At 36.7% G+C, this 9,877-nt stretch overlaps 1 non-coding gene across 1 annotated transcript; it reads right to left on the bottom strand.

The window, feature by feature from the left end:
• Positions 1 to 8,857: 8,857 nt before the first annotated feature.
• On the bottom strand, positions 8,858 to 8,964 carry LOC144238965 (U6 spliceosomal RNA). Its single transcript, XR_013337270.1, has one exon. It is a non-coding gene; the product is annotated as a U6 spliceosomal RNA (small nuclear RNA).
• Between the last annotated feature and the right edge of the window lie 913 nt (positions 8,965 to 9,877).

Raw genomic sequence — 9,877 nt, 5'->3', positions numbered from 1 at the left:
AAGAGAAAATCACCAAAAAGGATATGGGTATATTGTGACAGCAAAGCTGTCTGAAGTGAAATAAACTGGATTTTAGCAATGAACAGAAAATAAAGGTACAAGTAAAAAAAGACTCTTCCCAGGAGATACAGCTAGGGATGTATTGAAGAAATGCAAAACCAAGTAGTTCCCCAGATCATCCACTAGGCGTCCCATCCTTCTTAGTCCCTCAGGGCTGCCTGTAGGCAACAAGCAGATTTGGAAACTCTCTAGGCAGCCAATCATATTGCAGTTCTCTAAATACATCCTATTTTGAGGCTTCTTGAGCTCAGGTACCTCATAAAAATCATGTTCATATTCCAAAATGTCTAACACACTCTTGGGCACGTGGTAGGTACTTGGAAATATGTGCTGAATGCATGTTAAACAAAGGAACAAACAAAGAACACTTCTAAACCACTGTATTGAGAGTTTTCCAGACATTTTCCTTGACATCATATATGGGTAGTGCTCCTGAGGGCTTCATCATCCCAGCCTATGCTGCAATAAATCTCTGGGCATGTCTAGCCTACAGCACACCCAAGAAATTTGTTCATACGTTTCCTCTATTCCTTTATATAGAAAAGAAAGTAAAAGATGCTAACTATGAGGGTTGAAGCAAAAAGTCAAGAGGTAGAATGTTCCAAAAGTGTTCCTGGATTTGGACAACTTGCAAAATTTAACAAGCACTCTAGATGGGGTTCAGTGTTCAGCACAGTGACAGACAATTACTGCCCAATGGCTCTGAGTGCCCAGGAGGCCATAGTGAAACCAATGCAGAATGCCTATTGATATCCTACTCACTCTGTATTTATTGGCCCCCATGGCTTTCTACCCTAAGCCATGAGAACATTTTGTAAAAGAGAATATGATCCTGGATAATTAACTGGACTCTTCCCTGTGCCCACATGGTAAATCATGAGACTGGACAGCCTACAGCTAACTAAGCCTATCAAGTTACCAGCCCTTGTCAGAGGCTGTGATGCAAAGAACAGCAGTTTCTGTGCATAAAGTAACAGCCAGACAGAGTAATAGATTTTTAGGACTAGGAACATCCCTAAAGTCATTAAAAAAAGAGCAGTTTCCAAGCTGTTTTAGTAATGGACTCTTTGTTTCAAGTAAAAAATTTTCAGATCTTTAGTATAGCTTAGTAAGCAAAAGTTACTCCTGGGGAATAGGTATGGAAGGCAATGAAGGCAGAATCTCTAGAGCTTCAGAAAATCATGTTTGAACACAATCGTTCTTATCCAACCCCTGATTTTATATATGCAAAAGGTCTATGAGTAATTATTTTTCTCTACTTTATAGATGAGGGCACCGAAGCACAACTTAAAAATTTTTGTCAACATTACATGGCTAGTGCATCAGTCAGAGTCCCTTTAGGCACTAGACGGTACATCTAAATTCAGATACTTTGAAGAGGTAACAACGGGATTATTTACAAAGCTGTGGGCAGGGTTTTCAGAACAAATAAGGGATAGTGCAGTACCCTGGAGTTGGGGATTTGGGCCTCAGAAGAGGAGAGGAGACAGTTACACGTAAGGAGAGATTCATGGGCCACCTTCAGGGGACACAGAGTCTATAGTAGAAAGTTATAGGCAGCCCTCAGCAGGCCTACAAGAAGGAAACTAGAGGAATATGTATACCGCCCCCATTGTCCTCATTGTCTTCCTTCTCCCTGATCTCCTGCCAGGGCTTTCACTGGATGAACTAACTAGAAATAAGACAATAGAGTATATATCAATGCATTCCATACATATCAGCCTCCTGAAGCAAAGGCGTAGTATAGAGAAGAGCAGAGAGTGGATATGAAGGGGCAAACTGAAGTTATCTGCCACTGTCAACCAGTGCCTCAAACAGAAGTATTCAGCTATCTACTGGCAAAACCTATATTCTTTAAAAAAATTTTTTTAATGTTTATTTATTTTTGAGAGAGGGAAAGAGAGAGAATGAGGGAAGGGCAGAAAGGAGGAGGGGACAAAGCATCCGTACTGACAGCAAAGAGCCCAATGTAGGGCTCAAACTCACAAACCCATGAGATCATGGCCTGAGCTGAGTCAGATGCTTAACTGATTGAACCACCACCCAGGCACGTGGCAAAATCTATATTCTTGATCACAATGGTGTTTTATGCTACAGGAATTTTTTAACCCATATAATTCTTTGGTAATAAAGCTAGTATTAAATAGAATTTCCTGTCCACTGGCCTGCAGATATGTCTCCTATTACTCTGTAAATCTATTGAGAATGGTGCTTCCAAATATTCAACAATATTTTCAACTTCTTAGGTAACTCAAATCATTTTCTCCTAATACAAATATATTATAAAAAATTATTATACTAGTCCTAATGTACTTTCTAACATTAAAATGGGAATTTGTGTTACAGTAAATACTGAACCACATTTCAGTTCAGTGTGTGGCAGTTCATCTTCTCCAGATGAAATGTTTACCATCTGAAAGAATGTTTGGCAAATACATGAGACCCTACCTGTTCCGCCTATGCCCATAGCAGACATCATTTGATGTCATCATTTAATGGTTTTCTGTCTTGCTGAGAATAGGTACCAATTCTGGATCCTTCTCAGCATAGTCAACAATATCCAAATGATCAGTTAGCATATGAGAAGAAGCCCCATATTTATCTCAATAGTGAAGAAGAAAAATATAGGAGTACAAAAAAAGTCTGTGAGAATCTAAGAACACAAGACTGAATGCCCCAACACATTGAATGCCATTTTTAAAGAGCTCTCATCCTAAGTGAGTCACTTTTAGAACAGGCAAGAGAAAATAAATATGTGTTGAAACAAAATACCTCTTTGCTCTAGAGAACAAATCTACCCTTAGTTAAATCTGAGACTGTACAACAAAGTGGGTAGTTTTACATTGTTACAATATGAATATAGTCTCACAATGAAAAACATTTCTAAACATCTGTTGGATGAAGAGTTTAACCCTCTCTTAGGGTTATATAGGGATTTATTCTGGAGGAAACCTCTGGGAAGGATTCTGATCCAAGAAGCTGTTCTCCCTTCTAGCAAAGAAAGGAAAAGAAAGATGTAAACAGAGATGAGAGGAAGAAGGGGGCAGAGGGAAAAGAACAGAGTATGAACTTTGCTCAGGAAACAAAAAAATGATATGAAGTTTCTATAAAATACAGAAGAGAAATCCTCTCTTGCTTATACCTCATTTTATTATATCAGGATGTTTAGAAATAATCCAATGTCTTTCCACAAAACTTGCAGAGTAAAAAGCAAACTCCTTACCATACATAAGCAGCAAGATTCTACATGGTCAACCCACTGCCTAGTTCTCCCATTTAATTCCTTGCTACTTCTTGGTCACCACACGCTATCTACCCCCCTCCCTGTGGTCTACTTGCAGCTCCTTGAATATTCCAAGCTCTTTTCCACCTCAGGATCCCTGCACGTTGCTCTCTGCCTGGTATGCTCCCACCCTTCCTACTTCGTGACTAGCTCCTACCCATTCTTTAGAAATCAGCTTAAATAAAGACCTTCTCTGGAAACTTTATTTAAAGTAGGTCCCTTCTGTTACTCTCTAACTCTGTTTCTTATGTTTTTTTTCCTTTGAACTTTATAGTTGGATCTATTTTATTTATACTCCTATTTGTTCATTGCTTGGCTCCTATGCTGGGATAAGAGTTCTGTAAGAGCAAAAACGATCTCAATCTTACTCACTGTTATATCCACAGAGCCTACTACAGTGACAACCACACACCGAAACATTCTATAAACGTTTGTGAAATAAATGAATGGCGATGCCCGAGAAAGCGATTTTGTTTGTAACGTATAAATCTTTCCAATCTTACCTCCAGGACCCACAAGTCAAAAACGTATGAAATTTTGTGAAGATCTGATTTGTAAGTAATAATTACTGAAGCTTATTGAGCACCATTTGCTATGCCTAGACATAATTCAAGGCAAAAATAAATAAATGAATAAATAAAATTTTTGGGTGTGTGTATATGTGTACTTTTAAATCTCACAATAATGAATTATTATTAGCCCCATTTTACAGATGAAGAAAATGAGGTAGTGATAGATTTAGTTAGTGAAACAGAAAAAGGATAGTAAAATGACAAGTCTTAGAAATACCATGATAGGTGATCTTCAAATATATTTTCAACATATCCAAGAAACCAATGTGACCCAGACATATCCTCTGGGGGTTGTTTCTGAGAGACAGTCAGAACAGAATAAAAAGGAAATAAACAGAGTCAAGGATACTCTAGAATCAGACTGCTTCTCTTCCACTTACTGCTTGTATGACTGTATTAAAATCCTTACCTGACCTCAGATTCTACATCCAGCAAGGAGGGGCTGGGACTAGATGGATAACTTGGTGATTTATGTAACTTAAAGACCTTCCATAAAGTCTAAGAAATGGCTCATATGTTCTGGCATGATATTGATTGCCAGGACTTGTGCTTTGTAATAACTGTTCCTCAATGAATAGTAATAGATCACAATACTGTGTTTTGACTGTAGGGAATTTAAAATTAATGCTAGCAGGCAAGAGGAATTGCATACTGGGATTAAAGTGGTAGCAATGGAGTTGAGAAAGGAAAGATTCAGGGATATATTCTGAATGAAAAGAATTCAATTTAAATTCACTTTAATTATACCAGAAAGGTGTTTGTTTTCATTTCAAACCACTTGAACTATGGAAAACAATGTAATATGAAATTGTCAAAAAATAAAGTTAACATACCAAAAGATAAACTCTGGTATGTTTTAATATTCAACAGCAAGCTATGGGTATTTGGGAGAGAATATGGGAATGAGAGATTTCTCACCTGTAAAATAAAGGAGTTAGACAGTATTCTGCTAAATTAAATAAGTCAGTCAGAGAAAGACAAATACCATATGATTTCACTCATATGTGGAAGTTAAGAAATAAAACAAATGAACATGGAGGAGAGGAAGAGAGGCAAACCACGAAACAGACTCTTAACTATAGAGAACAAATGAAGGTTACCAGAGGGGAGGTGGGCATGGGGATTAAGGAGCTCACCTGCTGTGATGAGCACTGGGTATTGTATGGAAACATTGAATCACTAAATTCTACACCTTAAACTAATATTACACTGTATGTTAACTAACTGGAATTTAAATTAAAATTTGGAAGCAGGGCATCTGGGTGGCTCAGTCAGCGAAGCTTCTGATTTTGGCTCAGGTCATGATCTCATGGTTCAGGGGTTCGAGCCCCACAGAGGGCTCTGTGCTGACAACTCAGGGCCAGGAGCCTGCTTCAGATTCTGTGTCTCCCTCTTTCCCTGCCCCTCCCCTGCTCATGTTCTGTTTCTGTCTCAAAAATAAATAAATAAACATTACTAAAAAAAACTTGGAAGAAAAAAGTAAGTTCAAAGTAAAATAAAGTAAAATAAGAATTGAAACAGATAATCTATAGACCTCCTCAGAACCTTACAATTCTTTATTCAGTATTTCATAAGTACTTATTGAGCATTTCACATGGACTTCCCCCTATCATAGGCAGAGCAAATCAAACAGAATAAGAAAATATCATCCATGCCTTCAAAGAGATGCTAATCTAATTATGAGATCACTGTAGATCAAACTGCTGGAAACAAAATATACAATTGCAATATAATACATATTTTCAATTTATCCCTGTTTTATTATATAAATTAGAACATACTTAGAAAAACTCTGACTTTTTGAAATAATGGAAAGTTTTAGAATTAAGACATTAAAAATAGTAACATATTGGGATAAAAAAAGTAACTGATTAATTATTTTTATTTGTTGACCAGACAATATAAACTTAGTGTATTTTAATAGGGCTGGCTTTAGAATGTAATTGGAAAGTTACATTGGCAGGAAGCAGAGTTCTCTCATGATAAGCATAATGATAGCATTGGAAAGAAAAGAGAACAATTGCCTCTGGTTTATAAAAGAGGGAAGGGATGCAAGTGTTAGGAGCACTAAAACTTCATAGAGTGGCTCAGTGGGTTAAGCCTCTGACACTTGATTTCAACTCAGGCTGTGATCTCAAGGTTTGTGAGTTCGAACCCTGCATTGGGCTCTGTGCTCTCAGCTTGGGATTCTCTCTCCTCACATCTCTCTCTCAAAAGAAATAAATAAACTTAAAAAAAAAACCCAAAAAACCTTCAACTGTTGCCTACAGCAAAATGATTGTCACTATAGTGATACTGAGCCAGGATAAGTGTCAAATAGGAGGGTCAAATTGAAAGATAAATTGTCCCCCAATATAAAGTATCCACACTCAGATAGGCAGCAGTAACATGGGAGGTAGATTATCCTCATAAATTTCCCTTTTCATGAACTTGTTTTCATAAAATATGAAAATTCTTGTGAAATTTTCTCTTCAGGATTCCATTTCTTTTTGTTAATGGGATGTTCACAAAAGTCAAGATTTTAAAAAATAGTTGAATTGATGAAGACAAAGATTAAGATTTTAAATATTCCTAGTATCTTAATGGAAATATAATGCATATTTAAAATTAAATTAAGTTCTTAAGAGATCAAGAAGATAAATTAATCAGGATCTAACTTTCAAAATGAGGGAGGAGAAACCAAATCCATTATCATCGTAAGACAGAAATTCTCATACTGTAATAGAAATATTGCTTTGAGAAAAATTTCCCAGATAATTTTTTAAATGTTTAATTATTTATATTGAGAGGTGAGGGAGAGAATGTAAGCTACAGAGGGGCAGAGAGAGAGAAAGAGAGAGAATCCCAAGCAACCTCCATGCTGTCAGTGCAGAGCCTGATGCAGTGCTCGATCTCAGAAACTGAGATCATGACCTGAGTCAAAATCAAGAATTGGATACTTAACTGAGCCAGCCTAGGCACTGCTTCCAGATAATTTTTATAAAACATTTTACCCACATTGCAAAAAAAAAAAAGTGAGATTTCAATAAAGCAGAGATGACTTAAAATTATATATATAATGGAAAGAAATAAAAGCATGAAAAATTTTAATGCACTCGTTCATTCAACAAATACTTTTAGAGCATTTCTATGTGTTAGGTGCTGTGTCCAGTGATCATATAAGATATCATATTCATATGGCATGGATTTCAAAATCCTAAGGGACTCACAGTGAGGAATGGCGGTAGGGCAAATAAATATACAGCAAACATTAAAAAGGCAATCAAACTGTATCTGATAATAATCATAAAGGTAGTAAAGGTTATAGGAGATATAAGTTAATGATCTGTTCAAATGACTGAAGATGGCTAACAAAGTAGGCAGCACAATGAGATACATATTGAAGGATGTAGGACTTTTTAAATGTATTGGGAGAGAGAAATAATAAAGATGTTAACATAAGAAACTGACACAAGACAAACAGGTATGAAAGGGTCAGGAATTAGTAAGCCTTGACTGCTATAGTGAATATTTTGTGCCTTAAATGTATAGGTAATCATGAGCCACCGTCATTTACGCCAGGCATAAAAATCATAGAATCATAAAACTGTTGGAGGCTGGTGGGGAGCCAGGGATGGGATGAGAAATGTTGAGAAGAGTAATGATGTCATTTCCTCCTTCCTTGTTCCTGGAAGAATTCCTAAATTAACCACTACACTCTTCCATTGATTCTGTACATGACTCTAGAATGCCATTTCAACACAATATTCCAGGAAATCACTGCCAATGTCACTAAGTTAAATGTGAAGTTTGAATATTCATCCAGTATTTTGTTGTTTTTATTTTTATTTACTCTTCCACATTTCATATTCAATCATTTGACCAGAACAAGTTATCAACCCAGACTCTATACTAGGCACTCGTGGAAAAGAAAACAGACCCAAACTTAATCAATACTGTGTTTAGGAATGTTAGAAAGAAAGAGCAATATATATTCTGAGATGGTGTCAGCTTTTGGGGTAAAGAATCTTTATATTATTTTAATAATTCAGCTTTCTGGGCAGTGTCTGAACTGGGATGATGACAGTGGGCCTGGGAAGAGAAGCAGAAGTGAGACTGAATACAGAGCTATATCCAAAGTACTTACTGAATTTCTATCACTCACTTTCATCTGCCCTATAATCCAGGCATCTCACAATTTTCCCTGACCATGCCATCTTCCACATGTTTTTTCATGGGTTATTCCCTTCATCAGAACCACTTTGCCTTCTTCACTGCTTAACTTAAATCACATGTGCCATCTTCCATTCTGCTTTCTTGCCACTTCCATGATATTGTATGCCTTTATTTTAGCATTAGTCATCTATGTTTATTCTCTTGCTTTTCTGTTCCTTGGGTCTAACATGGTTCTTCATCTTCATACTACCAATATTCAACACTGTTCCCACCACCCAATAGGGTGATCAATAGTATGATTTGACTGAATAAATAAATGCTTAAGTTGAACATCAGAGTACAGGATATGGGGTTTTCACCAGATTTGTTTTATCATGCTTCCTAATGTTCACATTATAAACTTAAACATAAAGTTTAAAGACATCTACCTGGTAGGGTTTCTGAAATACTGGATTGGCTATGAGAAACCTAGGTCAAAATGACAGATTTTCTGTGACTAATATCCAAAATGAATAATCCTAAAAGGTGTTGTATGTGTTTCTGTACTCAAATAGATATGTTTAGGTTGGAAGTTTGGTGTATCTCTTGAAAGACAAGTCTCAAACTCTTCTTTTATTTTATATTTTTTAAATTTTTTAAATGTTTATTTATTTCTTAAATAGTTTATTGTCAAGTTGGTTTCCATATAACACCCAGTGCTCATCCCAACAAGTGCCCTCCGCCATGCCCATCACCCCCCTTCCCTTCTCCCCCACCCCCATCAGCTCTCAATTTGTTCTCAGCATTCAAAAATATGGCTCACTTCATGAATTGGCATGTCATCCTTGTGCAGGGGCCATGCTAATCTTCTCTGTATCGTTCCAATTTTAGTATATGTGCTGCCAAAGCAAGCACTCAAACCCTTCTTTTAAAAGAACTCTAACCACTCAGAAAATGTGTCTGAATATTTCTCAACAAATATTGTTTTATATCCTATTGTAATTATTTAAGTATCTTATCTCTTGTACCAGAGTACAGGATCTTCGAAGGCAGGTCCATGGATATTTTTTTTATCGCCATACTACCTAAAACAGTGCCTTGATAATAATAGGTACTTAATAAACAGAGGACTTCAGCTTTTGCATGCTTTAAATTAGAAATACCAGCTCTAGTATGACCTATCCCAATATTACCTTCTTTTCTTTGTAGAGTTGAGGACATCAACATCATTTTGGATGAGTCAATTTCATGTTATTCAATAATTCTTAACCTAAGCCCTCTTTTGGTGGATACCTTTATTTATAAGTATGATATCCTTTTACTTAATAATATATCTTTTTACTTAACACTCATGTTAGCACACTAGCACCTATTAAGAACAGAACAAGTGGTCAAGCTTTACTTCTACAAGCTTTACCTCTATGGTTTGTAGTATGAGACAATAGCGGATTTTTTTTCCAATGATAGAATGTCCTTTACATTGAAAAATCATTGTAGTATTTACATACAAACATTGAACATTAATGATAATTTTTGCCTTGACTTCAGAAGGTACATGGCCTTACACAATTTTTTTTTTAATTTTTTTTAATGTTTTATTTATTTCTAGGAGAGAGAGAGAGACAGCGTGAGCAGGGGAGGGTCAGAGAGAGGGAGTCACAGACTGAAACAGCCTCCAGGCTCTGAGCTGGCAGTCAGCACAGAGCCCGACGCGGGGCTTGAACCCACGAACCGCGAGATCATAACCCAAGCGAAAGTCGGACGCTTAACCGACTAAGCCACCCAGGCGCCCCCACACAATTTTTTTAGAGCACTTGCAGAAATGTGC

Source organism: Crocuta crocuta, unplaced genomic scaffold (genome assembly GCF_008692635.1).
Source record: "Crocuta crocuta isolate KB4526 unplaced genomic scaffold, BGI_CrCroc_1.0 scaffold382, whole genome shotgun sequence".
NCBI lineage: Eukaryota > Metazoa > Chordata > Mammalia > Carnivora > Hyaenidae > Crocuta > Crocuta crocuta.
Note: the sequence above shows the minus strand (reverse complement) of the source record. Positions and strands in the feature narration are given on the sequence as shown.